General features: G+C 46.7%; 1 protein-coding gene across 1 annotated transcript in view; it reads right to left on the bottom strand.

The window, feature by feature from the left end:
- The window catches only part of TSHZ1 (teashirt zinc finger homeobox 1), a 74,541-nt gene that overhangs the window by 42,317 nt on the left and 4,349 nt on the right, over positions 1-27,875 (bottom strand). The window lies entirely within an intron of this gene.

The following is a 27,875-nucleotide window of genomic DNA, read 5'->3' on the forward strand; positions in this document are numbered from 1 at the left end:
AGGCAAAAGGCAGGACTGAAACAGGCCCGAGACGGCAAAGCGAAACCTCCAGGAAGAGAGGCCTGAGTGCCGTGTTCTGACCCACAGCCCACGCCGTGCTGGAGGAAACTGACTTCCAGTCTGCCTGCTGGGACTCGGCCGGCGCTCAGCTCATCCCCCAGTCAACAGAGGAGACAGGCCAGGCCGGCGTGGATGTCCCTGTGGATGCTGTGCCCTAGACGGCAAAGTTCACCCCCCAAGGGCGCGGGGGGCAGAGCTCAGGGCAATGCCACTCCCTGCCGTCAGCTCCCCTCCTTGCTGACATGACGCATGCAGTCCAACAAGCTTCCGTCACCCTTTTCCTAATGTAGAGCCCACACTTGCTAGAATATTTCCTTATTTATCAGGAACTTGTCTTTTTGGGGTTTTGTTTTGTTTTGTTTTTAATTAATTTATTTATTTATGTTTGGCTGCGTTGGGTCTTCGTTGCTGCACGCGGGCTTTCTCTAGTTGCGGCGAGCGGTGGCTTCTCTTGTTGCGGAGCACGGGCTCTAGGCGCACGGGCTTCAGTAGTTGTGGCTCGCGGGCTCAGTAGTTGTGGCGCACAGGCTTAGTTGCTCCGCGGCATGTGGGATCTTCCCAGACCAAGGATTGAACTCGTGTCGCCTGCATCAGCAGGCGGATTCTTAACCACTGCGCCACAGTGGTTCCCGCCACAGACGGGAAGCCCATCTTTTTTGATTTTGATTTGGTGGGGGACCCTGGTTACCAAGCTGTATGGGTTTCCCATGGTCTCACCCCAGCCCCACTTTTTCCATAAGCCCTGCTACTTCCGGAATGCACATGGTGTGTTACAGCTGAAAGCCGGCACCAAGACCCTGTTAACAATTTCGAGAAAAGGCAAAACTATCCAAGTTAAACTCAAAGGAGAACTGTGTACTTATAAAATACATTTAAAAAAAGCTTTTTGGACTCTCAAGCTAATTGAGAGTTGCCAGTCAGAAGATTTATGTTACAGATGAAACTGTATGGCGCCTGTCTGTCTTCTCCTAAATCCAAAGATTCCTCAGCCATTCCTACTGATTCTGCTAAAGGCCGCTGGGACCTGGCAGGGAGAGGATTCCCTTCCAACTGCCCCTTACAAGGACAAATGCACATTTTATTCACCCTTCAAATGACCTACAAGCTGCCTGCTCCACAAAGCCCCCCGAGCATCCCCCAACCCACCCAGACAAGAGGCATCCCTCTCAGCTCTGACTCCCGCTAACAAGCTGCGTGAAAGTCCCCTGTAACCTGTATCACTTCCCATGTTATTAAGGGACGGACGTGCAGCCTCACCTCCCCAACTCAGCCTGTGAGCTCGCGGGGTGAGGTCCAGCCTGCTAAGGTCGCGTTCCTCAAAGGGTTTCTTGGACACGGTGGAACCTCCAGAATGGTTGTCAGAAGAATGGGCTGGAAGTAACCGGAAGTAACTGGAAGTAACTTGTGCGTGATGAGCGCCTGGTCCAGAGGTGACAAAAAGCCCCAGAAGAGTAAACCAGACCTGGCATTTACACCCCCAAGGCCTGGGTCGTCCCTGACTGGCTCTTTAACCCACCTGCCCTCGGAACCCCCACGGACAGGGGCCCAGCCAGCCCAGCGCCCCTCCTGGCTGCGTCCCCGGCCCCTCCCTCCTCCAGTCCTCCCAGGCCTGCCCTCCTGAGGGGCTGGATGGCAGCCCCACCCCTGCTGTCCCTGGTGTGCAACCCCGGGGCAGACGTGCAGGGGGAGTGACACACGCTTGCTGGCGAGGCCCCTCGTGGCGGGAGGGAGACACGGCCGGGAAGGACAAGGGACGGGACCACCAACACGAGGCACAGATGTGCCTGAGAATAAGCGGGAGCCACTGAGAAGCCCCTCGGAGGCCGTGGGTGAGAAGCCCCTCGGAGGCCGTGGGTCCGGGCAGCGGTGAGCGTTCACCAGCGTTTCCATCTCGAGTCGCTGCGCTCCCCGGAGATGCCCACACCTCCTTCACCACCGCATCAAGCAGCCCTTGCTCCGTGAGCATCTGTCCTGCAAGTGCGGGCCCTTCCCCGGGACAACGTCACAGCCGTGTGACGTCCGCGACAGGGTAGCGGACGGCAGCTTCCACGCCATAACCCCAAGCGAGGAACACGGTGGGGTTCGGTCCTTCAAATGCCATGGCAACGAACTCAAGGTGACCGATGCTACACCCACTGACCGACCTCAGTGTGTTTCATGAGGTTTCACTGAATCGCAGTACTGCAAGTTTCTTGGGGATGAGCCCTCTGGAGGCCCTTCCTTTCTGTCACCATCCCACTGGGTAGAGTTGCAGACACCTCACAGCAGATCAGGAGTCACCTGTTAATACAAAAGTCCCCATGAGGGTCGGTGGTTCCTTCCTGCCACTTTGGGGTTGGCAACAGCCACGTTCAAAACACCGAGTGCACAAGATGTTTCTGTTAGTTGCTTATGATCAGCCATCGCTATTGGTTATCAATATCGGCTATTTAGGGCTTCCCTGGTGGCGCAGTGGTTGAGAGTCTGCCTGCCAATGCAGGGGACGCGGGTTCGAGCCCTGGTCTGGGAGGATCCCACATGCCGAGGAGCAACTGGGCCCGTGAGCCACAACTACTGAGCCTGCGCGTCTGGAGCCTGTGCTCCGCAACAAGAGAGGCCGCGATAGTGAGAGGCCCGCGCACCGCGATGAAGGGTGGCCCCCGCTTGCCGCAACTAGAGAAAGCCCTCGCACAGAAACGAAGACCCAACACAGCCATAAATGAATAAATAAATAGATAAATTTATTTTTAAAAAAATATCGGATATTTACAAGTCATCCTGAGTGCACATGTGACTTCTCTACTTTCATCTGCAGTTAAAAGCTGTTGCCTGATGATAAGACATAATATATAAGTTTCTCCTTTGGTATCTACAGTGGGTTGACCAGGTCCCCCAAAATCCATGTCTTCCCAGAACCTCACAAAGTGATGTTATTTTGAAACAGGGTTTTGGCAGATACAATCAGTTACGCTGAGATAAGGTCATAAAGATTAGGATGGGTCCTAAATCCCGTGATTGGTGGACCTTATAACAAGAGGAAAGAACACACAGACACACAGGGAAGAGGAGGCCATGTGACGACGGGGCAGAGATTGCAGGGATGCAACCACAAGCCAAGGGATGCTGAGGACTCCCAGGAGCCATGGGAAGCTGGGAGAGATGAGAAAGGATTCTCCCCCAGAGCCTTCAGGGGAAGCGTGGCCCAGCCAGTGCCTCGATTGCTGACTCCCAGCCTCCAGAACTACGAGAGAATAAATTTCTATCGTTTTAACTACCGGTTTGTTTAAGTACTAAATTCCTTCTGGTTTTAATTTTTACCTGTTTGTTATCAGCTTCACTGAATAAGGAAGAAGACAAAGACGTTAGGTCAGAGAATTACAAGCAAAATGGAGCAGACAGTCTGGTCCCCACCATCCAGGTGCAGTGTCCCACCTGCAAGCACACACCTCTATGATTCCTGACTCGGGGGGGAAGGGGGCTGTCAGTGTAGACCTACCACCCCTGCCCCCTTCAGTGAAGTAAGTGCCACCCAGCTGGGGCAGGAGAGACAGCCTGGGCCAGCAAATCCTGCCCCGCAAGCTCACGACAGAGCTAGAGCTTCTAAAGGGGACAGATGGGGACAGAGGCAGCACAGAATGTCACAGGAGTCAGCAGCAGACCACTCCCCTGCCCCAGAACCTGGAACCCACAAATTCAAATGCCACAGGACACTAAGGCGTGTCCTGGAGAGGTGACCCATCTCCCTGCAGAACGTGATGTGTCCACTACTGTGTTCCCCACATCAGAGACAGTAAGTACTCAATCAGTCTCTGTTGATTGCTGAGGGGGGAAGACTGTCATCGGAGCAGCCACCAGGAGAAGCCACCCCAGCGGGGACACGTCCTGTCTGACGGGCGCAGGTGTGGAAGCAGGCGTCACACACTCGCTGAGCGGTAAGCACTGTCTTCCGACATCCAAACACTCACTTAAACCCAGAAAACACGCAGCGCGGGAGCTGCTGTTCTGAATACATTCATCTAAAGAGCACGTCTGATTGGCTGTTAACAATTATTGAGTGACTCCGAAGATCAAAATTGAGTAGGTCTGTGTTTTGCGATGGCTACAAAATTGCGGATGGGATCCTCTTGTTGAGATGACGTAGGACGGGGGAGAAGAGAGAGCACCAGGGCACAACGCTACAACCCTATATCCAGATAGGACGCTGTGTGCGACCAGGTAGAGCTCCAGGTGAGCCCACGGGAGGCTTCCACCGGGGGAGGCGGGACCCTCCAAATCAAAGAGGAATCTGTGGTGCTTCGGGCCAGGGGTAGGTGGAAAGAAAGAGCGTGCTCAGGGGAGAGAAAGCACGGAGCACAGGGGCCCGCACAGAGCCCACGCGGCCCCTGCGAGAGGGTGGCTCTTCCAGGATTGAGACAGAAGACGGAAGGATGCTCAGTGACCCGCCATTTGGATATTCACGGGACCCTAACCATTTGTAAACCATGAAGTTTCTGAGGAAACCTGTAGCACATTAAGTTTCACCCACATCTAAATATCTCATAAAAATTCCAAACTTGGCCAAAAAAAAAAAAAAGAAGTGGCAACGTCTTTCTCTCTTTAAAAGCCAACTCATTGTCCTTGAAATTTGCCGAACCATCACTTTCAAGGAAGAATGATGCATCGAAAACCAAGTACAAGAGAGGAAAGGAGAAGATGGACAGTCTTTGAAAAAATTCCATATTTAGGATGGCAGAACACGAGTTTAGATTTGCTTGGTAAAGCTACAGTTTACTTTTGTCAATGTTAAACTCTGCAAGGATATTTCTATTTCCCGGGGTCGAAAGTTCATAATTCATCTTGGAAGGATAAACTCTTCCAATGGGCTCAAGGAGGGACGTCAAGCACTTTAGTCCAAATTTTCTCCTACTCATAACACATAACAAAGAAAAGCAGAGAAGCAAACAACCGCACCCTGCCACAGGCTCAGGACTGTCAACAAACACAGGGCTTCTCAAACCAGGGGCAACAGTGCTGAGCTCTCTCCCTGATGTTCACGGAGCATTTTCCTCATGTTTACTGCTTTTGAGCCTTTTGCTTTGAACATAAGCGTGTAAATCCCATACAAGGAACAAGACCCTTAAAATCCATTCAAAAAAAAAGGAATTGACACTTTAATCTCATTCAAAAACATATGTTCAAGAGAGTGAGAATTTTTTTAATAAACAACCGTTTACAATGAAAATTTAATTCAGCCATTTAAATTTTGTATAAAAACTTTGTTTTATAAGTTTATTATTTTTTATAATTATTTCATAATTTTATAAAAATTCAATTACAGAATAATTTGCATAATCAGCACACGGTCAAGGTGGCCCTATTCTTCCATAAGGAAATCATCACATGACCATGCTTCTGAGTGATGAGGGAGGGGAAATGCCAAAAAAGTGTCTTTTAGGGGTTGGAAGGGAGCTTAGCTTCGATGTGCCCTTGAAATTTTAATCAAAAAACAAAACAAAACATTAGCACCAAAATATCAACTATTCATCTAATTAAGACCATTATCCTACCAGACAGGGATCTGAACAGGGGGTGTGCCATGACGCCGATGAAGCTTCGGGCCCCCGCCTTGCACTGGCCCTTTCTACAGCCCTGGGATCTCTGTGTCCACGGGGCCACCTGAGATGCGCAGAGCACCGCACTTCCACCGGGGCTGGGAGGGCAGCTGTCTCCTCCCAGCCCAGCCCCCTCCATGGCACACCTCCCATGATGGCCATCGTGGTCTCATCTGGATGGGATAACGGTGGCTGAGTTGTGTGTGATGTCTCATGTCTGATGGACCCCAACCATCCGAGATAAAAGACCACCTCCCCTTACCGGCGCCAGAGGGGCGGCTGGACCATCTTTCCATGTGGCTACACCACGTAGAAAACCAGATGCCTCAGGCAACTCATTAATTATATGTTATTTTTCTGGATTTTGTCATGTTTTTCAGCTTTTTAAGATTTGTGGTTTGCTGTGATTTCCTTTCTCGTACTAAATAAATCGTCACCCTCATACCTAACATTTTATTCACAATTTTGTACTTATTTTCTTAAAGAAGCTCCCCCCGCAAACCTGGCTCCTGCCCCAGCACTGGACACCGTGAAATTCACAGACTATCCCTTGGGTCTCCATCTCGAGTGTTTAAGCCTGTGGGTCGCTCCCCGAGCTCTGCTGAGGCTCCGAGGCCAGACTCCTGCCTCCGATGAGCACGACGCAGTTGGTCTCACTCCAAGAACATGCTTCCCCTGTACAGAAAACAAATCACGTTTTTTCCTAGAACACTGTGACTTAACGTCCCAGTTTGCCAATTCTCGGTAATCTCAGAGCTCCCAGCGTACCCCACACAGGCAGCCCCGGGAGCTGCCTACTCGACGTCCACACTTGGCCAATGGAGTTTCACGGTGTTAACAGTCGTACACGGTAGTTAGACAACGCCCAGCAAACCCATCCATCAACGCTTCAGTACGTGGACCACGTCTGCACTCGCCATGTCCTGACTGCAAACGTCTGCTTGCACCTCACACACAAGACTGCACGGAAGAACTCACCAGTGGGTAGCTCAAAAGAGTTAAAAACAAAGTATAAGCTTGTTCAAGAAGGCTTCAGATAAATTAATCTGTGAGACACAGGATGAGTTATTTAGAAATGAGGGCTATTTCTAAACAGCCCTAACCTTTGAGCTTGACGTGTTAGAGAGCATCCATATGCTCGCCTTCAAAATCATGTTGCTGCCACTGGAGAAACAGAAACAGAAGCAAACAAAACAGTGTGTGTGTGTGAGTGTGTTGTGTGTGTGTGTGTCGGTGTGTGTGCATGCGTACACGTATGTACATACATATTCGTATATGTATATACAGGTGGGGGTAAGATGTTTGTTCTCATCTCACACATGGAGCATGAGAAAGATTCACAACCGTGCTGCAGGAACCACTGTGACACGCAACTTTCAAAGGAGAACAGAGCTCAGGGATCCTCTGGTCCAGCTCCTTTGGTTTGTACTTGAAGAATCCGAGGCGCTAGCTGCAGCAGGTGACCAGAAGGGCCAGGGATTATCCAGGCTTCATCCCGAAGCCCCCTGCAGAGTTCTACCCCACACCCCAACATTCCGAGACAGATCCCAGGGAGCTGTGTGACAAAAATTAAAACAGGAACAACATATGGGTGGTTTCAGAGGTCAAGGAATCAAACCTTCTGGGCCTGATTTGTGTGACCTTACGTATCTTATTCTCAGTGACCTCGAGACAATCTACATGACCCCAACTTCGGTAAGCCTCACTCTATACAATGGAGATAAGAGTAGGATCACTATAAAAATTAAATTACATAATACGAGGGCAGTGTGCAGGAATACGGTAAATTCAGTCACTCTACAAATATTTATTGAGCACCTACTATTTCCCAGGCACTGTTCCAGACACCACGTGGACAGCAATGAACAAAACAGACAAAACCCCTATCCCCATGGAGCTTAAATCTTAGAGAAAATGTCCACTACTATCATTGCTATTATTATCGTTAGACGTGGGCATTTGCAAAGGTGCACTGAGAAGAATGCCACACAATATTTTATAACCAAATAACTGAATTTGTCCCTTAAACATGTGTTTTATAATCTAATGCCCCCAGGTGCAAATGCAACTTTGGAGATATTGTCATAAAGGAAATGCAATTACGTAACAACCTAAATGGGAAAAGAATTTTAAAAAGGATACATGTATATGTATAACTGAATCACTTTGCTGCACACCTGAAACAAACACAACATTGTTAATCAACTATACTCCAATATAAAATAAAAAGTTTAAAAAAAAAGAAAAGAAAAAGAAATGCAATTTGGCAGCAGGCTTTCTACCTCTGGTCCAGCTGCATCCCGTCCCCAGTAAGAGGCACAGGAAGACACAGCTGCAGAGCAGTTTTAAAGGGATGGGAATTTTCTAGAATTGGGTCTGCAAATACCCTGACTACCTACCTTAATGGTTCCAGGGGAGGCCACAGGGAAGAATGTGTGACACACCTGTCACATGGGGAGGGACTGAGGCACACCAACACCCTCAGAACATCAGCAGGGCCACTGGGTGATGACCAGCGGGACCACTGGTGTTGACCAGCATGGTCAGTGGTGATGACCAGCAGGGCCACTGGTGATGACCAGCATGGTCAGTGGTGATGACCAGCAGGGCCACTGGGTGTGACCAGCAGGGCCACTGGTGATGACCAGCATGGTCAGTGGTGATGACCAGCAGGGCCACTGGGTGTGACCAGCAGGGCCACTGGGTGATGACCAGCAGGGCCACTGGTGATGACCAGCATGGTCAACGGTGATGACCAGCAGGGCCACTGGTGATGACCAGCGCTCACAGCACTTAGCACATGCCCACTATGTATCACACAGAATTTCTCTATTAGACACAGATGTAGATGCAATGGCCAAAAAGAGGACTCAGATCTGAAGAGAGTACAGCCAGAGTCAGCAGTGCAGCAGGGAGAGCAGTCTTCCAACTAAAACTGGAAGAGCTGGTGTGAAGGGACTCGGGACGTGAGAGGAACCCCCCGCAGGAAGCAGAGTGGCCTCCCCGCTGTCCCTGGCAAAGGCAACAGGCAGATTATGGATGAACTACGTGGAGTCAGAGAGGAAAAGACAGGTGAGATAAACTGGAAAATGGATTTTGTGTTTCCCATATTCAATCCTGATAACATTTATTTCATCACTCAATGAAATTTTTACATCCACAGGATGCATAATAAAATATTTTAGGTAAAGTTAATATTGATAACCACTTTAGTTTTCAAAATATTCTCACTCTACTGTGAGATCCGTTAGCTCAAGGACCTTCCTACTTATTTTTTCTTTCCCCTCAAACTGTCTGGAAACCAGCAGGGGCTCAAAATAAGTATTTACTGGAAAAATAAACCAACGAACGAACAATTGGAGAAATGAGCCCATGAACTCTGAGGTAGGAATCAGTGTGAGTTAGAACAGTCCCGATTCACAGTGGGGAAATCTAACGTTTAAGGAAAAGATAGGACCCCTCTAAGGATTCAGGGATGGTCAGTTTGGGGATTGAGATTAAAGCCACCCCAGTGTTTTCTGCCCAACGGCATCAATGCACAAGCTGGGGTCACCCCGGAAAGTTCCCGAGAAATAATAATGAGAGTCAGTGACCCAACTCTGCATGTCAAGACAGCAAGGCGATTGTACGTTTCAGGTCAATATTTATTTCTTATTTATTTCAATATTTATCTCTGGTTCCAAGAGGATTTAAGGCAGCTTGATGTGTGCTCAGGAAGGCGTCTGGATTGAACCTCACACAGGATAATGCGTGTGAAGCAACTCCCAGCACAGGAGCACAGGTGCAGTGGGTGTACCACCGGCTCTTGGCAATTGGAAAACCTGGGTGCAGCGGCTTAATGTCTTCATCACTCAAAAGGGAAATAAACTAATAATTATCAATATTGTCACTAGTAATAAAAGCAGTTTCTCAATAGAAGAAATCTTTCCATGTGCTGGGTCTACTGAGAAGACAAAGGAAAAGGCACTGCCATCCACCACAAGACCTAAAACTTATCTAAAAACCCACCATAATATCACAATTTCTCCCTCGAGTGTTTTATGAACAGCAAATATGAAGAGAAAAAAATATATTCTTACTGATACCCTTAAACTACGTTTATAGAAATGTGTGTGTATAAATATGTCACATTTAACAGAAAAGTTAATGGAAATATCAAGAACCATTTTCTGAATGCGGGTTGGTAACCAAGAACTAGCACACAGCACACTAATGAAGGCCATCTCAGAAACAAAAGATACAAAGTTTAATGGGGAAAAAAGCCCTTTCAAATAACCACGCAAAAGCCCTGGCAAAGCAGTTATTATTCCCAAAGCATCGCCACTAACCCATCGTCCGGAACTATATTTATTATGACTTATTAGATTTTGGAGCAATTGTCCTCTGAAGAGCGCAAGATACTGCGAAATAACTTTTAAAAGTGTGCACAGATTTTATGAGGAACATTTCGAAAGCCAAGTGTCATTGGAAATGGGTAGAGGAGGTGGAGGAGCGAGACGTAAAGGGACGGGAGAGCCGAGGATGAGCAGAATCGGGGCTGGGGGTTGGAACCAGAGCAGCAGCAGGCTTGGGGGAAGGTGCGCGGGGAACCAGCAGCCGGAATTTCTAAGTGCAATAAAGGCTCCGAGGGGCCACCCCGTGTCTCTGGCCCACAGCCCGGCCCGGCCAGCCACGTGGCTAGCCATCATGTACACGTGGGATGCGGAAGACCCCCCCACTTACAGGATATATTTCGGCTCCTGTCTGTGTAGAGAGGGGCCCATCTAAGATTAGCATCTTCTCAATGACATGATGCGGAATCTGAAAGAGAACAAAGCCCCGGGTGTGGCCTTGCCTTTCAAAGAAGACAGCGAAAAGGGATATAGGCGATGTACAAATAACCCTACACTCTTAGGCGCCCCCTAAAAAGGGTATTTTTTTTTTAAGTACTTTAAAAATCAATTAATCAATCCTCCCAACCCACTGCACAAAGGAAGCCTTACCAGTCGGTGAAGTGCATCCTACACGGGGAGCAGGGCGGCCACGCAGGTGTGCAGTGAATGAGCACCTCAGTGTGGACCGTCCAACAGTTCAAAGGACGAACAGTCTTCCCGAGTGAGAAAGGGAAGGCAGCTCGATACAACCCCTCAAAAAGGAAGTTATTTACAGGGTCCTTTAAACTCCAAAATTCTGCGAGTTACTGCAGATCATTAATATCAATCCACGGGCTGACTCACCCAATCCTACCCCGCCGGAAAAAGGAAAGGACCCCAGCATGTCTGTGATTCCCGCGTGTGAACCCTGGTCATCCAGAACCAATGGCCCGAACGTGGTGTGGGTCTCAGCACATTTCTTACAGGCGTGGGATGGTTGGGAAAGCCCTCTTTTTAGTATTGTCACTGTATTTATATATTCACCAGGAAAATCGACAGGAACATTGGAGCTTTGTTAAGAGAGGGCTTCTGTTTCTTCCTCCCTAAGTAAACTGTGCTACGATACTAATTCCAGATTCCTCCCCAAAAATGAGAGAAGGCTGTACTTCACGAGACGCAGGAGAATATACTGGCAGTAAAGTATGTTTCTACAGTTCAAAGTTTTAAATAAGTAACCGGGAAGGCTTTGGAAGGCTGCAGATATAACGAATATCACTCCTCTCTGTGGGCATGGGAGAACTGCTAGGAGAGAGTGAGAGGTGAGACCAGCCCAGGACTCAGAACCTCGGAGGCAGCGGCCGAGCCACGGATGACGTGTGGCTCCCACGACAGGCAGGTCTGTGAAATGGGCTCGTGCACAACATGACCCACAACCTCTCCCCTCATCTCCAAAATCCAAACAGCTCTGAGAACTTAAGGGTTTCTCCTAACTTTGTTATGGAAAGTCTAGCCTGCCCTGACCTCATTGGCAGTAAAACCTGACCCAAATGCACATGAGGGTACATGGTCTCTATTTATTCACCCCAAGTACCGTGAATATTCATACGTTTCACTGTAGGAAATTCCACGTTTCATTAAGCCGAGGATGCAGCAAATAGACAATATAGGCATTGAAGTTCTTTTCAAAAATCTAAAAAATTCTGACTTCCAAAACCTCAAGGATTTCAGGTAAAGGATTGTGGGTGCTCCCATGAAACTTCCCCACCGGTTGTCTGGGGGCGGGGAACACACCAGAGCTCCTTTACAGTTTACCTGGAGTCCCAGTATATACCGGGCACATGAGAAGCCGTGATCAGAAAACTCTTTTCCAACTGGCAGAACTATCCACTAGAAGGAAATGTTTTATACCCTCAGAAATACCTAACAAATGAACAAATGAAAAAAAAAAAATTTGATGACAAATTGAGTAAGGCAAACCTAATTCCCAAATTAAACTTATTTTAGACTTTTCAAAATACATGCTAAAGATCTCTCAGCTACATGGTCTGAATATCCACTAGCAAAATCAAGTAAATAAACCCTCCAGGTAATTCGAATGAAAGAAGATCTAGTCTGTGACAAACTGGTGCCTCAAATTTGGATTTATTGCTGTAAATTCCCTGTGTAGATACATTACAATCCCAACTGAGAAACAAAGAAAACATCCCTACTTGGAAGGTTCACAAATGATGGGAATCTGACCTAAATTATTAAAAATAGGTCACAATATGCATTTGTTTTCCTTGCTAGGGGAAATTTTTGGAGCCCTGTGAGTATCTAAAATTCAGTACAGGGTACAGGGAAGTACTACTACCTACACGTTAGCTGGTGTACTACCTACACCGAGAACTGTCCCCTCAATGTCAGCAATGCTTCAGAGAGACTCTAAATGCTCTGGCGGGGGGGGGTGACAGATGCAGAATCAGGACCCCAGCAGACACCGGGACCCGGCAGAAACAGAGCATGGCGGTGACGTGACGGGCAAGGCTTGGCGTCCACTCCAAGCTGAGCAGCCACAGGTCCCAGTGAAGGAGCCAGCGGACAATGGCCACACACCCACCGCCTGGGACCCAACAGGACAGAAACTGCATCTCACCTCACAGCACCCACTGCCAACCCCCAAACGCTGTCGGACTGGCCTCCAACCTGGGCTGTGTGCTGAACAGCTGGGGTTTGGTTTTTCCCACCAGCGAACTGATGTTTGCTTTTCTTCAACTGGCTTATTGAAATGCTATAAATCATCTGGTTCGCCTCCCACCTCCTTGTGGCGCTTATTTGAGTCCCCCTGCGCAGCACCAACATGGAAGGGGTGAAACAGTGTTTAAAGGATATTTTCGAGTTTCCCGTCCAGGCATTTTCCATCCGCTCCTTTGTTCCTTTTTTCTCAGAGGAGCCAGGAAGGGCCAGTGCCACCCCCAACAAATGGCAGGGCAGTCGGGGGACTCAAGGAAGAGAGACAACAACTCTTTAATTTTGCACATGTGATGTGTTCAACCACTAAGGTCATACCTGCGTGTGGTGACTGACAACTCTTCAGCTTGATTCAAAGCAAACAGCTGCTGGTTTGATTGCCTAGCAACTAAAAAATGACGGATGACCCTTAAGATGGATAACTCCCATAAATCACCTCATTCAAATGCTCCAAGAAAAAAATTAAAAAACAATGGTTTTCATGACATTTGCTGCACTCCGTAATGCGCCGTGATAAATTCGGCCTCCTTATGGATGCATGGCTGTGTCTGCTGAAGTTCGGGCACTTTTGTTCCCATTTTCCATCTTCCTGGAAGCCGCAGGCCCCTCGGTAAGGTGTGTGTGTGTGTGTGAACAGGCTGCACGGTCAGAAACCTGACTTCCTGAGCGCCTGCCCATCACTACAAGACAGAGGGGGGCTGTGCTGAATCCCCCCCCTACACACACAGCTTTTAATCAGGAAGCGGTGGTCCTACATCACCAAGATGGCAGAGGAGCCCATGCATTAATAATGGTTACAATATATTTAGTGTAATGACTTGACCTCAGCCAACATCATGGACGCCATGATTCATACGAATTTGATAGACTACTTCCTGTTTGCAGATATTTCATAGGTTCCTAAAAGGCCAAGAATGTGCTTTTAGCTTGCAAATAAACATAGACCTGTACCCCAACGAGACTGATGGGAGAGCTTGGTACCTGTCCTTTAAAACACCCACACCGTCAACCAGTACACGGATGCCCGTATTTTTCCAGGTGTTATTTTACCCTTCTCTACCTAACATTCAAGAGTGGGTGCCAGGGGATTTCCCCGGTGGTCCAGCGGTTAAGACTCCGAGCTCCCAATGCAGGGGGCACAGATTCAATCCCTGGTCAGGGAACTAAGATCCCACATGCCGCACGGTGCAGCCGGAAAAAAAAAAAAAAAAAAAAAGAAAAGAGCGGGTGCCAGAAATCCATTTCACCCTCTTTCTTCGGCCTTGTCTTTTTGTTACACTGGGTTTCAGTTTTCTGTTTTTAAGGTGCATAGATAGCACAAGGAAGGCTGCTCCCAAGAGAACCATCCCACCACAGACTTGGGTTGGCGGTTTGAAATAGAAAAAAGGTTCCTGTTTCCCAACCCCTCCCATCACCGCTCGCCGGTCCACTCAGCCTGCTGGACGTGGCGGCCGCCCCACTCCCCTGTCCTCGAGGAGCCCAGCCTTTCTCACCGAGGTGCGCAGTCATCCGACAAGTGTGCTGTGCTGGGCTCAGAGGGAAGGGAGACCAGGCGGTCCTGCCCTCAGGGAGCCCAGTGTCTCCGGGGACACAGACACGCCCTGGAGCAACTTTATGAACAGAGACAAGCACTGGGGAGTCCCGCAGCCTGGCATGTGCCCGTCAGACTGGGCGCCCTCTGAAAGCTGATTAGTTTCCAATGCTGAAAAGAAGGAATGACTTTGGGTTCAGTGCACTGCACAACAGCAAGGAACTGTCTACGTTTAAATCCCGAAGGGGGAGGGAAGGGTAGGCAGTCCAGGTGACAGTCTGAGCCTCAGAGCTGCCCTGGGGCCAGTGGTGGCGGCCCTCTGCAGGTCGGCGCGACCCGGCTCCACGGAGAACACCTGGCCCCGGGGCCCCGTGTCAGGCCAGCACCGGGATGGCCAAGGCGCCGCTGCCCAACACCCGCCCAGCTGGGCTGACCCTCCCTCACTTTCAGAAGCTCCTCCACGCACCATCTGCACCCACCACCCTGAAATGGAAGAAAAGAAATCAAGCAGCATTAGCAACAAATAAATGAGTTAGGGGCAAAAGAGCCATGCCCTAGGCAGACAATGCTCTTGACCCAGGTATGGCAGGTGGAGCGACTTGTCCGAAATGAAGCGGGCACCCCCTGCCCCCGGGTGGGTGTGCTGACACTCGAACTTCCGGGATCCGCCCCACGAAGGCATTGCAAATCCACTAGGATGTCCAGTGCTACAATTTTCTAAGAACAGAGATAGGAGAGCCAGTCCTTGGAAGGTTGAACTTTTGATGCCCTGATCCTGGGCGGGAAGATCCCTTAGCCCCCAGCTGAGCCAGCATCAGAAACTACGGCACAGCAAAGCAAGGTGAGAAAAGCTGATATTCATTAGGTCAATGAGACGCCTTCCATTGCATATGATCCTACCTTTAGACACCCGGAGATAACTGCGCATTCTCCCCAAAGCTTCATGCTCCTGACACAGAAGGGTTTCAGCTTCATTTGTCTTCCTAAATATAAATGGCCGCTATCTGTAGCACTTAGGAGAGGCTAGCTGGCTTCAAATAAATAGCATCTTAACTGTTTCCCTGATAATGGTAAGCTCTGGGGTGCAACTCCATTTCTAATACGATCGGAGTCCTACAGGGATACCGAAGCTCTGGAGCTTGGGCTTTAAGGCACGTCTGCAGGGCCACGGGCTGGGCCACCTCGCTTTCTCAGCACTTCTGACTGTCCTCCACCTCCCCGGGGAGGCCTTGGGGCAGGAACCCACTCAACAGGACAAGCCGGTGTGCTGTCCCTTTAAAACTGAAATGCTTGTTTCCTTTCTGTAAGAAAAGTAAATCACGCTATAGTGAGTTGAGCTTTGAAAAAAACATCCATCCATTAAAGTTCATGGATTCGCATTTCCAGATTGTCCCTCCCCTGGCTGGGTCTCAAGTTACAGCCTTGTACAACGCAAGTCTAAATAATATTCACCATGATAAATGGCACCATAACTCCGATATCCACAATCAATCTTTGCTTTAAAGATACATCCATCTTCAATAATGTTGATGGGGATTTCTGTAAAATGGGAAACGTGACTGTTTTCCTGACCTCATGACGGTGGAGAAGGAAGCTCTGAGTGATGGCTGTCAGCTCACATCTGGCTGCAAAAATAAATTAGCCTTATGTAGACAAATGAAAGGGCCAGCTCTGCCTAGAAAACAGCCACTCCTGAGCAATGGCTAATTTATAGGACTTCTTTCTGGAAAGTTCCTGGCTGAGGCAACAGTCTGCTTAGCTATCTCTTTAAATGATATCTGAAGCTGTAAATAACTTCAGCCCTGGGAGGACACAAAGTACAAAGGGGTAGTGATGGGAGAAACAATAACTTTTCTCACGTTCTCACACAGGATTAAAATGCAAAACTCTTCCCTTCAAGGGGGAGAAAAAATTTTTTTTCTTTTAACCAAATGCTTTTATATTTTAATACTGCGCTCCCCTCTGGCGGATTTTTTTTTCTTCCTTTTCACTTTGGTTGTTTTCGGTTGGTTTCGGGACTCACAGGAAAAGTATGCAATCTGGGGGGTAAGGGTAGCCTTTTCTCTTCCTCCTCAAAAAATATCCTTTCAAGCAAGGGTGACACCGAACTCCATCACTGTCTTCGCGGGGGCAGGGATGGGGTACCAGATTCTAAGCAACAGAGAAGGAGAAGAAACATCTATTGGGTTTTAGTAGGTGGTGTCAAAAATAGCCTGGAGTAAAACACTCACTAGGCGAGCCCTAAAATAAAGAGAAGACCAAACTTTTGCCCGGAGGAGTGGGGGACCGACTTTCTTTGATACAAGGGAGACTGTTTATCACTGTTCTTCATGCTTCTGACCTTGTCGTGCTTGGGAAAACTTAGGGTTTGAATTCTTAAAGTCACTGAAAAGTGGGAGGAGAAAGGAGAGGCTGCACTTTGTGGGGTGTACCTACACAGCAATTGGGGGGGTGCATCCCAGGCTGCACCAAGCCCCTGCTGGGGTCTCAGACCCCCTCCGGCTGGACCCTGTGTGGTTGCTGTGTGCTGAGGTGAGGAGGGTTAATTCTGTGAAGGTTGAAGGACTTACAGTAATGCTGTGAAGACAGAAACATCACAGGCTTTCCTGGCAAGGGGCTTACAGAGGGTAGGAGGGGACTGCAAAATGAACTCTCTCAGGCTTTGTCGGCAGCCTTTCCCAAGGCCCAGCCTGGCCCCTTTGATAAATGACACATGTCATTCTGTCACAGGCTGACAGCGCAGCTGGGAGGGCTGGTGATGTATGGCTCCAGTGAAAAGGAAATCAACTTTTTGGCACCGAGCGAGCCTGTACCCTGTATAAGGATTTTGTTTCTCAAAAAGTGAAAGATAGACTTAGGATTTAAAAAAAAAAAAAAAAAAGGTTGAAAAACAGATTGAACGACAGCTTACACTTAACATAAATTAACTCAGTAATGGCGAAATGTGCTAGCCTGTGATAAATAAAAGCTACATTAGTCAATTATTAATCACACTCTAACTTGTAGCCAGAACCCATGACTTAAATCTGGGGCCTGAGCTGCCTTACAAACAGATAAGACAGTGCCTGATAGATGTCTTCCAGAGGGCAATCAGGGAGGAAGCAAAGACTCAGTGGGCTCACCAATGGGAACGGTGGAAGGTTCTAGAAAAATAGGGGAGGGGGGAGCAGGGAGCAGAGAGAGACCCATTCCTTGGAGACAGACTATCTACTGACTGCGTAAGGAAAATTAAATGTACCAACAGCTACATCCAAATACTTTTTTTTCCCTCTCAGGTCTTATTTGGTCTGAATATTCAAGACATTTGTGTGCTGCAACCAACTGTTTACATTTGTATATATAACTTTGCCTTGAAAATATGTTGCTAGTTTTGCACACACACACACCACTTCCTCTTACACATCTTTTACATCTGATCCCCCTTATGGGGGTTTTCCTGGAGATAGCACTTATTTCCAAACTAATTGTTTAGCACAGACTATAATTTAAGCCTTATGTTTTAACAAACAAATTGACATTTGACATTCATGCAGAGCAAGCCTGCCTCTCAACCAAGTGGCTCTCGTTGGGTTGAGTTCTAAACAACTCATGCCCAAAAAATCCACATGGAGAACCTATTCTCAGAGCACTTATGGCTTGCAGGGATCCCTGTTCCTCCTAAGGAACAGCAGTAAGGCAAACCCAGTAGCAGGATGCATCTTCGGTTAAGGGCTCTGGGCTGCACGCTCAGGATGTGCCCAATCAGGCACACCTTTCCCATTGGGCACATAATGTGTGGACGGTCGGCTGCATTTCCAGGACCACGGGATCCCCATTCCTTGTCTCCAAAAGACCCGCTGAGGTTGTGAGGTCCCTTCTGATGTTCAAAAGGACATGCTGAGGTTACGGACAAAAAAGGGACCCACTCGCAGTTGGGAAAGTCACATGTACACCTTCACGGAAGGAACTGTTAGAAGCCACATCTCCAGGACTTCCCTGGTGGCGCAGTGGTTAAGAATCCACCTGCCAATGCAGGGGACACGGGTTCGAGCCCTGGTCCGGGAAGATCCCACATGCCGCAGAGCAACTAAGCCCACGTGCCACAACTACTGAGTCTGCGCTCTAGAGCCCACAAGCCACAACTACTGAAACCTACGCACCTACAGCCCGAGCTCCGCAAGAAGAGAAGCCACCGCAATGAGAAGCCCGCGCACCGCAACGAAGAGTAGCCCCGGCTCGTGGCAACTAGAGAAAGCCCGTGCGCAGCAACGAAGACCCAACACAGCCAAAATAAATAAATTAATTACTTTAAAAAAAAGAAGCCACATCTCCGACGATGTCGCTGTGAGTTCCAAAGTTTCACTCACCTACCACCACGCCTCGCTTGCACACAGCAGATGGTCAAAAAACACCTGCTGAAGTCAATTCAAAATACCCCATAGTCCCGTAACAAAGGCGAGTAAGCCATTTCACTTTAAAAAGCTGCTGTCAGGTTTCCAGCCTCCCCTTCCACGATTTAAGATGCAGGGAACCCAGGAAGCATTTCCCAAAGTCCTGTACACCCATCATCACGAGCAATCGTCTCACACACTCTTGCTCCCAAGAATTCCACCCAGTCCGACTTCTGGGTCTTCTGTGAGGGGACATGCTTCCATATGCCTTGACACACAAGCGGCAGAAGGGCCCAGAAGTTGTTGATGTCAGCTTCAGCTTACTTCCAATTTTACAAGTAAAAATAAACTCGAATTTTACCATACACAAATTCTCTGTGCACAACCAGCTTTTATAAAAAAGAAAGGGGACAGCTGTTGCTTCATGACAGCCACACCCTCCAACTCAGGGTGCTAAGATGGGTTAAGTGGATCACGGAGTTGTAGAGTAGCATCCTCTGGGGGGCCTCTAATAATCTAAACCCTTCATTTACAGTAAGGACACTGAGGTTCAGGGAAGAAAAGAAAAAAAACTTTAGTGAAAGAACAAAGACCCAGACCTCTACCCCACATCCGGGGCTTCCCCTGGTGTACAACGCGGGGCTCAAGAATCAATGTACAGTCGGCCTTCTGAATTTAAACATGTACAATTCACAGGCAGGCTCCAAATCGAGTCAAAGTGTTTAAAATCGCCCCGAATACCAATGGTTTCTTCCATGGCTATAAATAAGAGCATGAGGGGGAAAAAAAAAATCATACGTTAAAACACAGGCTGATGTTTAAACTTCTCCCTTCCTCCAGCTGAAATATAATTTTTCTTTAGTCCATAAAAAATTCAGATAGTGTGCAGAATGTTTATATATTACCAAGGTCCCTCTTTAAAAGGTTTACACTTTTACTTTATGACCTGTCCTTGATTTGACACTTCCGCTCATCAGAAAGGGATTTATAAAATAATCCTGAAGGTGAGGAACACACATGTGTCAGGGACTAGCCAGGTTTCACGACACGAAATTTGAGAAAGAAATCCTGTTAAGCTCTCTTTAGTCACCAATAGACATCAAAGGTAATAATTAAAGAAGACAGACGTCATAAAACATAAATTTATGTCTCTTTTAATAATGCACAAGCACCATAGTGTGTAAAACATCTATTAGGTTGAAAGAACATGAAAACGTTCCAATAAGAAAAATCTATGTTTTGTTTGGGAGTATTTTCCCTTCCTCTAAAAAAAAAAAAAAAAAAAAGTGAGGATCCTTTTTTTTTTTTTTTTTTTAACAAGTTTAAACCAAAGTCTTTCAAAACCTTTGCCATCTGTGGGTACATGAACTATGAATGACCCCGAATGATTTGCACTCTGCTCAGAACCCCTTAGAAAGCACGGGAAAAAGTATCATTAACAATGACTGATGACTGTCAGTCAGGGTTGACCTCATCCAGGCTTTGGTCTCTGCCTCAGTAATAAGCTGTCCTTTATTAGTACCAACACTCCATAAAAGGGGTGTGTTTAGTCACAGGATAGCGGCCTTCTAACGCCCATTGCTTCTCCCGGAAAGATTGATTAGTGCTCATTTTTACTGTCTTCCCTGCATATACAGGGCAGAGCTGCAGTGACTCAGGCCTGCAAGCCACAAACTGGAGTCAGGAGGTGGGAAAGGATGCCTAGAAAGAGGGTTGGTTGCAGGGAGGGGGGTCAATTTTTTTTTTTTTTTTTTTTTTTTTTAAGGAATCCGCCTTTCAGAAATGACCTAACCACAAAACCATATGTGTATTCAATTCCAGGGCCTGGAAAGAAAGGCTGGGAAAACAAATGTGTCTGCAGAAACGGGACTGAAGGAGCCACTTAAGTGTTAACTGGTCTTGAAAACAGAAGGGGATCCTGGCCTGCAGCTCTCTCCCTCTCTCTCTCAAATCAGCGGTTCCCAGTGAATCAATGAGGAGCCTGCCTGCAGAATCAGGCCTCATAACCAGCCTGACATCAAAACACAAAGATGTAATTACTACCCATTAAAACTGAACATGTGTGAAACTTAAAAAAAAAAAAAAAACTTCCCTCTACAAGCACATAAAAATCCATCTACTGCTTTTGTATTAAACTACTAAATTATTTTTAAGAAGCAATTGCTATAGAAACAGACACACGAATTTATACGTATATAAAATCTCCACATATCCCTCAAGCCCTTGGACCACCTCAACTCTCGGGGAGATAACTCAGGGCCCTGGATTCCCAGGAGGAAAAACGGAGGCATAAATGTATTATTATCTTTGTCATCACCGCTGCAACCATCAGAAGATACCAGGTCCTGGAGCACCAGGAGGGGTGGAAGGGCCGCTGCCATCTAACACTTCGAGCAGGTGTTCCGCAAAACAAATGGAGAGAATGCATCCCATGCGATCTCCTCCATTCCAAATACGTCTATAAACAAATTTAGCTCAGAGGGTGATTAATTTGCAGAAACCCTTTGGGAATCAGCCAGACTCCCAGTAGTCTAATGCCTTCAGCCAGCTACTCCCAGAAATTTAGCCAAACACCACAAGCTCCGACTTTCAGAGAAGCGCCTGAGAACCTGGGGATTCGGTTACCATGCGCACAGCACCTACTGGATTTGAATGTGTTTCCATAAAAAAAGAGCAGGATGGGGGGCGGGGAGTGTCTGAGAACTCAGCTTAAACATAGCCTCCCTAAAGCCAGCCCTTAGCATCTCCCGTTAAGTAACTCAGAAGGTGGCAGGGGGAAGAGGGACCCAGCCGGCCCTCCGCCATCCCCGCGGGGCTGGGCACAGGTAGGTGTCAACGGCCTTGAACCTGAACCGGTGGAGGGTCTGGGACCATTCCTCCGCCCCATGACACCAGCTCGCAGGGACTCAGCATGGAAAAGGGGAGGAGCTGAAGAGAGACAGGAGACAAGGCTCTTTTGTGATCACCGCAGTTCCAAGTTGGTTTTCTCTGAGAGCTTTTGAGACACTCGTTTTCCCAGTTCATGAAAAGTGGGGGGCAAACACGCTCAAAAATCCCTCTCAGCATCTCCCAATTCGCCTAGATATGAGATTCCTTTTGCTTCCTTTTTCTAAAATAAATTCTTATTCTCAATTTTAAATTGACAAATAATGCGAGTTCAATACCTGCTGAATAAAGTAAGGCAACTTTGCTCCGGCACAAAATAAAACACGGCAAGGTAAACCCATCCCCTGGCTCACAACCACGCAAACTGCAGCTGTAAAACACAGACCGTATGCTGCTTCCTTTCAAACCCCCCCATGCACTATTTTCATAAATGTTATCAGTGTTTCAAGTGTAATTCACTGAGTGCTAACAACCTGAGTTACTTCCTGGCTGACTTCGAATATTTATTAGAGTGTTTATTTCCAATTACTTTCTGGAGTTACAGCAGTTTCCTTCGATTTTAAAATGTTTTAAAATATATATATTCTCAAAGTTTGGGGGGCAGTCCAAAGAGATTTCTGCACAGCATAGTAACGCTAAGGCATGGTTTATGGTCACATTATTTGTCTGCATTTGGCTTTCCCGGATGCCAGTACCTTCCCAGGTAACAATAAAGCTTAGCAGGAAAAAACAGATATGTTTTACTGTTATTTCCATGTTGCTAAGAACTGAAGCAGGGCAGGCTCTTACAGAGTATTACACAGTTTACTGCATTAATAATAGGATGGCCCACTGCTGTGACACATTCTGTACTTGAAATAAATATTAGTCACGATACTTGCATTTTGAATCCATATATTTTAAAGCTGTGCTGTAACAATGACACGAGCGCCAGGGATGACTTGCCAATAAGGCCTATTAACCATTTTGAAAAGAGCCTTCACTTCAGTTCAGTGTTCATTGGTATGTCGTACCATTTCTTGCTATGAATCTTGCAGCTGGCTTTTAAAAATAGTAAAATGTAATAAATACAGGTTTCTGAAAAGTTCACATTCCCAAGTCAGAATGTATACTGACCTTCACTGCTGATTTAATTTATTTCATCATCTGATCTTGCTGAAGATGCACTTTACTTTGAACTAAAAACTGAGGATATTTTTTACTACCAAATTTTCTAAACCTTGATTCAGTCCCAGCTCATCACTCCCTCCTATATATCCACGCCTTCAAGCAAGCTTTAGAGTGGAATTTATAAGCATGTAAGTACTTGACCTATATTTACCATATGCTAATTTCCTCCAGAAAGGAACTACGGGACACACCTTTTAAAACTGCAGCTAGCAAGTTGAGGCAGAAATGTCCATATTTCAAATTTGGAAACGCACATCGGGTTCAATATGTACGGTTAACGCTGGCCCTGCTGGGAGCAGAAACCCAGGCCTGGGAAGCAGTCCTGTGATGGTAGCTTGGAGGGATTCTACTTGGCTATTTTCCGGCAGAATGCGCCACAACCACGAGAATAAGGAAATCCTGGATTACATTTTGCCGAGAAAAGAGAAATGGTCAAATCTATAATCGTGTCTTTGATTCTCGACTTTTTTCCTTTAAAAACAAAAGACAGATCCTTGTCCGTGTTGGTGCAGAATTTCAGAAAAAACACAATGGACAGAGAAAGAAAAAAATGTCTATCATCTCAAAAACCTGCTTACTGTTGCAGCAGCGTGTGGACGAACAACAGAAGCAGAGCCAGAAACGAGGGAAACACGCAAAGGGTTAGCAGGCAGTGCAGCTGAGAGGCCTTCCTAGGAAAGACCAAGTGAAAAGAACATCAAAGTTGGGATTCGACCTTAATGCTTGAGTTTGATTGTACTGTGAAACAATGGACTCTCTCAACAATTTAACGCTAATTGAAACAGAAATCCAATCCAGATATTCCCCAGCCAGCAAATCCAAGCAGGTGACTGAAAGGAGGAAGCACCAAACCAGGGCTGAGCCCCAAACCCTCTCTAGAAATGATCCTCTTCCCCTTGCCTGACAATAACCATTAAGAATGGTAACTGGAGGCCTGTTTATTCCAATTGTCAGTAAGCAGCTCTGTTGGGTTTTTCCAAGTACATAAATTTAACAATATATTTCTCCAGTGAAGTTAAAATGTAAGAAAGACTTGGTTCAGCTGCTTATCTATGCACATTTCACTATCTTCTATGACTCTGAAGAAAACAGGCACACACAAAAAAACTAACCTTTTTTTGTTAAAGTCAGTGTCAACTATCGCTGTATCCACATGTAGAGCACGGTGCTTTAAATGCAGAAGGACCCTGCCTGCAAGCGTAGATTTTCGTGCTTCCGTAAGGCTCCTCTGGAAGGAAATATTAACAAACTGGATTTTTAAATGTAGCCAAACTCTTCCTTGCTCAGTTTGCTGTGAAATGCGTGTGAGGCCCCTGACTACTGACAGTACTGAGGTTTTTACATTTCAGCATGGGTTACGTAAACAGTTGGACAGCATGGCATCAAAACAGACCCTGGGATTTGCCATTTCCCTGTATGACAAGACACAGATTACAGGTATTTCCATGTCTACAGGTATGTGGGCAAGTGTGCTGTACACACCTCTGCGCCTATGGCATACAGGAACCACACAACACAAGGCACACTTACAGACGCATGCGACCAGGATCACGTGTGCAGAGAATGGTCACCGCATCACTTATTTCATTATTAGAAAAATTTCTAGCAAGAAGGACTGTATCAAGTATCACTGCTCTTAAAGGGCTTTTGCATTCCCAAAGAACACTGGGTTGTTCTTGGGTTTTGTTTTTTTTTTTCCCCCAAAAAGAAGTCTGCAAGATAGAGTTCAAGAATTCTTTAAAATCCATGGCTGTATCAAAAAGCAAAGGCTCCATGGGAAAGATTACGATTATTCTATAGCAAGGAAGGCCCCGAACTACTTAGGATTTAACCTCTACTTCACCTAACTGATGTCATAACAATGGCGCTTAGTTTGTCTCAAGGACAAATGATCTTGCGAGGCTGTATACAATTCAAGGAGTGTTATCGCAACAGCAAACTGTTGTCCCCAAAATTATATTCATTGCTTTTCAAAATGTTATCAACTTAATAAATAAATACCTTCGCGGGTGAAAAATACAGTGGTGCTTTATTTTGTTTGTAAGGGCATCCTCTACCAACCCTATTGATAAAACCTTAAAAAAAATTACCTCCTACTCTTCTGCCCAGCTACACCTTTTCATTAACTGTATTAAATATACCAAACATTCTAACTGATATTTACATTTCACAACCCTGATCTCTTAGGTCAAATTCTTTCCTTCAGTACTCTTTTCCGTCAGCAGCCTCCTATTCCCCTAAATCAATACTAAGTACCCTGTATCATTTAAAAAATGATTTCAACTGTTCCAGCACAGCACCACAAACGTATTCACAAATATTTTCAACCTTTCTTGGCAAATCAATTTTGTCTTCGGTCATCTTAATTCTTAATATTCTCTAGCATTATCTATTTTTATTGCGGTTGTTATTCTTGGGGGGAAAAAAAAAACAGAGTAAAATATGTACATGGTCACGGTTGTTTCAAGCCAGGAAACAGTCCCACCAGCAGGCAGGGCTGCCGAGCTTCCCTCCCGGTCAGGTAGCTCTCCGTGAGGCCCCACCTCATCCTCAAGAAAGTTCCAATAAAATGCTTTCCACCCTTTGTCCATCGTGAACTTGAGCCTGGTGCTGGGGTAATTTACCATCTCCTTTTTATAGGCTTTTCCGAGAGGAACCAGAAAACAATAAGAGGCTGGCGTGGGTGCGGGCAGCCCAGGACGGAGGGGGGCAGGCTCGCCCGGGCCGCGGCCCCCGAGGTGTACAGGTGCTGCTCTCGCCCTTGGCTAAGTGGGGCTTGTCTTGTTAACGACCTACAATGATAAACGTGTTTTCAACCATAGTCTCGTGGAAGATTGTTCTAGACCTGGCCTCTCAGGGAACATATATCCACCCTTAGCTGGGTATAGGCACATTTAATCAGCAGCTAATAACTGTACAGGAGGGGCCGCTCCCCTTCATAAATCAATGTGCAAAATTGCTAATACACTAGTTATCGATTAGCACACCAACACTCATTTCGAGGCTATAGCTAAGAACTAACAAAGTGACAAGGGTAAAGTGTTATTTCTTTCACACGTAGACAGCTGGGCTGGAAAAATGATTCCAGCAGGCAGTAATTCTTAATTGACACCTGTCAAGATTATGGCGGCAGCCACAGCTGCTGCAGGAAAATTCGTCCCTCGCCCTGTTCATCTGTCAGCTTTAATACCCTTCCTATGCACATATTTTTTTCCTTTGCTCTAATCTACCTAAATTGTCCTGGCTTTTGTTTGAAACCTGGGTTTTGGTAGCAGTTAATCCCTTCCTAATATCAGCCCTGTCTACAATTCAACCATCTCGCACATCCTACGGAGAAAGTCAAGGTATCGGGGTTTGATGACAAAAATGAAAAAGGTTAAGGGGAGTGGGGGAAGGGAGGAAAGCATGTACCCCCAAAACCCAATGACTGCAACTGGGTAGCACACCTCTTTCAATTTTCAGTGGATTTTTAAATTTTTATATTCTTCTGGGTCTTTCTTTTTACAACCATCGACCCAATATACATTGTCTTCCTGAGATATAAATGTCATTACTCTGTCATCACTCTCTGACTGCTAGCTACCACTTGAGAATCCTCAATCTCCTTAAGCCCCTTCTTTCCACGATCCAGGTAACAAGATGCTGTGCTTGACACACCCACACAGGTAGAAACACAGATGCATGATATTTTGCATGAGACACAAAAGTCTTGCATTATTAAAGTTGCAGCCCAGCAAGAGAGAACAGAGCCCAACAAAGACACACCCGCACAAGGATTCCATTCTCCAAAAAAAGATGATCCAGAAGACAATTTACAGCTTCATTTTAATGCCCCCAAAATACAAATAATCCTTATTTTCCTCTTTCTGCCCAGTACGAAAACTGCTATAACAAATGCTTCCTTTGGTCTATAAAATAAAAACCAGAAGAAAGGAAAAAATGGGGGGGTGGGGAGAGAAACTATTTTTTAAGAAATCAATTCAAAATCCCATGCAGTTTATTAAGTTTTTGTTTTCCTCGGAGGAAGTGGTGGTCGAAAGTGTTCTTTGAAAACGTGAATTCGCATCATCGATGATTATCTCGTTCTCGAGATATTTTGTTCGCGACACTGTTGACCAGCCCCCGAGAACCCAGGAGCCTTGTGTTGGGTCCTGAGGCCTCACCCCTCGCTCAGAGAGGGAGTGAGGTCCAGACCCTGCCTTCTCCTCGGCAGCCAGACTCTTGGCAAAGCCCTGCCCAGGACTCGACTCCACGGCGGAAGCTCGCCTGGCGTAACAGATGCACTGGGGGCGAACTTTCTGCGGATGGCATTCCCTCCACATCACCAGGCAGCACAGAACCGGTTAACCTTTCCCCCGGCCTCCTCCACGGTGAGGCTGGCGTTCAGGTGGAGTGAACATGCACGGGCTGAAATGTGAACTCAGCCCTAGGAACCATGCCTTTCCAGAAGTACCCCAAGCCAACACCACCCAGACCTCAGGGGTCTCCCGTTCCCCCCCACCCCGGCCCAGATCCCTCCCCCATTCTCCGCCGATGCAGTACGCTGTCGAGTGGGCACTGCCCAGGATGACCGTCTCAGCCCCTCTCCAGCTGCAACATGCTTTCAGACACATTAGCAAAGAATAGCTAACAAGGTCCGCACCCATCACGTGTACCCATCAAACGACCAGAGTGCGACAGAGTGATTTCTGAAGTAATACTTATAAACGCAAACACCACCAAAACCTCTTATAACCGAAGGAATTACAAGTCTTAGGGAGAAAACCATCTTACGTTGAAATAGTTCTAGCTACTGAACTGTATGTGTACTATAGAAACTTTCTGAACTTGATTACACTTTCCAGCACATTACCATAAACTCTAACTTTCCACCCAAATCCAACGGCACTTATATTTGAACTGGAACAACCCCCCATGATTCCTCTACACTGTAGACATAACCAGTTCTCGATAGGAAATACACCACACCATCATTTTTTTAAGAGTAATTTTGAAGTATACTCTACACAACTAGATGTTTTTAAATACATTATCATAATATTAACATAATCAGCAATGAACGAAAATTATCCATTGTTTGCTAACAGTGATGCTAAAGAGATGCAGTGAGTAGAAAATAAGACATGCCTACCATTAAAAAAAAAAAGATATTTCGGGCTTCATTCAAAACTGTCTCTTACTATTTTCATCACTCTGTATGAATAAA

The sequence above is a fragment of the Eubalaena glacialis genome, chromosome 15 (genome assembly GCF_028564815.1).
Source record: "Eubalaena glacialis isolate mEubGla1 chromosome 15, mEubGla1.1.hap2.+ XY, whole genome shotgun sequence".
NCBI lineage: Eukaryota > Metazoa > Chordata > Mammalia > Artiodactyla > Balaenidae > Eubalaena > Eubalaena glacialis.